The sequence below is a fragment of the Hyaena hyaena genome, unplaced genomic scaffold, assembly GCF_003009895.1.
Source record: "Hyaena hyaena isolate Hyena2069 unplaced genomic scaffold, ASM300989v1 scaffold_982, whole genome shotgun sequence".
Taxonomy (NCBI): domain Eukaryota; kingdom Metazoa; phylum Chordata; class Mammalia; order Carnivora; family Hyaenidae; genus Hyaena; species Hyaena hyaena.
In genome coordinates, this window is record NW_024081606.1 from 375,441 (window position 1) to 378,823 (window position 3,383).

The window sequence follows — 3,383 nt, forward strand, 5'->3', positions numbered from 1 at the left end:
TTCTTTCTTTCTTTCTTTCTTTCTTTCTTTCTTTCCTTTTGGTCCCTTCCTTTTTCTCTCTTTATTTTTCCCTTTTGGTTTCCGTGTTTGTTTGATTTGTCTGTGTATTTGTGTGCCTTTGTTCCTCGTGTGTTTGCCTTTCTGTTTTCTTTTCCAGGGCTACCTCAAGAAACAAGCCAAAGTACACAGGGTGGAGAGTCCCAAATACCACTACAAATAGGGAAATAAAATACACAAAGTCTCTATAAGAGAGACAAAGAGACACCATTCAATGAACACTTCCTTAATGGACAGGCCCTGGACAGTCAAAGAGCTTTCTTTAATACAGCCGTACTCACAGGTGCAAAGTGCATAACAAGCTTTTAAAACTAACAAGAGATAGAGAGATAACCAAAATGATGAAGCAGAAGAACTCTCCTCCAAAGAAATTCCAGGAAGAAATGACAGCTACAGAATTGCTCAAAATAGATATAAGCAACATAACTGAACAAGAATTTAGAACAATAATCATAACATTAATCGCTGGGCTTGAAAAAGGCATGGAAGACATCAGAGAAACTATAACTACAAAGACTATGGAGCTTAAAAATATTTGTGTTGAATTAAAAAATGCTATCAATGAGATAGAAAAATAAAATGGGAGCATCCAATGCACGGATTGAAGAGGCAGAGAGGAGAATAGGTGTATTAGAAGGCACAATTATAGAAAAAGAGGAAGCTGAGTAAAAGAGAAAAAAAACTAATCCAGGAACATTAAAGGAGAGTTCGAGAGCTGAGCGATAAAATCAAACGGAACAATATCCATATCATAGGAATTCCAGAAGAGGCAGAAAGAGGGAAGGGCACTGAAGGAGTCCTTAAACAAATTATAGCAGAGAGCTTCCCCAATCTAGGAAAGGAAACAGACATTGAAATCCAAGAGGCACAGAAACTCCCCTCAGGTGTAACTTGAATCGATCTTCTGCACGACATATAATAGTGAAACTGGAAAAATATAAAGACAAAGAGAGAATTCTGAAAGCAGCTAGAGATAAAAGGGCCCTAAATTACAAAGGGAAACCTATCTGTGTGGTGACACACCTATCTAGTGAAACTTCAAAGGCCAGAAACGGAATGGCAAGAAATCTTCAATGTGATGAACAGAAAAAATATGCAGCCAAGAATCCTCTATCCAGCAAGTCTGTCATTCAGAATAGAAGGAGAGATAAAAATCTTCCAAGTAAACAAAAATTGAAAGACTTTGTCACCACTAAACCAACCCTACAAGAAATCCTGAGGGGGACTCTATGAGGGAAATGTTGCAAGGGAAGCAAGGTACCAGAGACATCAGAACAAGCACGAATCTTACAAAGGACAAATGACTCTAAACCCATATTTTTCAATAATAACACTGAATGTAAATGGGCTGAATGCTCTAATCAAAAGACATAGGGAATCAGAATGGATGAAAAAACAAAATCCATCTATTTGCAGTCAGCAAGAAACACATTTGATATAGGAAGATACCTTCAGATTGAAAGTAAGGGGATGGAAAACTATCTATCATGCTACTGGAAGTAAAAAGAGAGCTGGAGTAGCTATACTTACAACACACAAACTGGACTTAAGTGAAGACAGTAATAAGGGATGAAGAAAGGCATTACATAATAATTACAGGGTCTATCCATCAGGAAGAACTAACAGTCATAAATGTCTACGCACCGAATATGTAAGGACCTAAATATACAAAACAATCACAAACAGAAATACTCTTATGGATAAGAATATACTAATAGCAGGGGACTTAAATACTCCACTTACAGCAATGGATAGATAAACTAGACAGAAAATCACTAAAGAAACAATGGACTTCAATGACACATTGGACCAGATGGACTTGACAGATATACTTAGAACTCTACATCCTGAGGCCATGGAATTCACTTTCTTCTCTAGTGTGCTGGCACATTCTCCACAATAGATCACATACTGGGAGATAAAGCAGATTTCAATAACTATAATAGAATGGAGATAATACCATGCGCACTTTCAGACCACAATGCTTTGAAACTCGAAATCAATCACAGGAAGAAGTCTGAAAAAACTCCAAAAATATGGAGGTTAAAGAACACCCTACTAAAGAACTAATGGGCCAATCAGGCAATGAGAGAAAAAATGAAAAACTATATGGAAACAAATGAAAATGAAAATACAACAATCCAAACCCTATGGGACGTGGCAAACACAGTCCAAGAGGAAAGTATATTGCAATCCAGGTCTATTTCAAGAAATTAGAAAAAGCACAAGTACAGAATCTAACAGTGAACTTAAAGGAACTAGAGGGAAAGCAACAAGAGCACCCAGTAGAAGAAGAGAAATAATAAAATTCAGTGCAGAAATAAACAATACAGAAACCAAAGAAACACTTGAACAGATCAATGAAACCAAGAATTCAATTTTTGAAAAAATAAACAAAATTGTCAAACCTCTAGCCAGGCTTCTCAAAAAGAAAAAAGGAGCACTGAAATAGACAAAATCATGAATAAAAAATGGACTTACTACAACCAATCCCTGAGAAATACAAGCAATTACCAGGGAATACTATGAAAAATTATATGCCAACAAATTGGACAACTTAGAAGAAATGGACAAGTTGCTTTCCATATAACACCCAGTGCTCATCCCCACAAGTGCCTTCCTCCATGCCCATCTCCCCCCTCTCCCCCAACACCCATCAGTCCTCAGTTTGTTCTCAGCATTCAAGTCTTTCATGGTTTGCCTCTCTCCCTCTCCCCCCCTATTTCCCCCCTTCTCCTCCCCCGTGGTCCTACGTTAAGTTACTCATAATCCTCCTGTATGTGCAAGCATATGATATTTGTCCTTCTCTGCCTGACTTATTTCGCTCAGCATAACACCCTCAAGGTCCATCCATGTTGCTACACATGGCCAGATTTCATTGTTTCTCATTGCCATGTAGTATTCCATGGTATAGATGAACCACATCTTCTTGATCCATTAGTCCGTTGATGGACACTTAGGCTCTTTCCATGTTTTGGCTATTGTTGAGAGTGCTGCTAGGAACATTGGGGTACATATGCTCCTACGCATCAGCATTCCTATATCCCTTGGGTAAATTCCTAGCAGTGCTATTGCAGGGTCATAGGGGAGTTCTAGTGTTAATTTTTTGAGGAACCTCCACACTGTTTTCCACAGTGGCTGCATCAGTTCACACTCCCCACAACAATGGAGGTGGGTGCCCGTTTCTCCATATCCTCACCAGCATCTACAGTCCTCTGATTTGCTCATTTTAGCCACTCTCGCTGGTGTGAGGTGGTATCTCAGTGTGGTTTTGATTTGTATTTCCCTGAAGAGGAGGGATGCTGAGCATCGTTTCATGTGTCTGT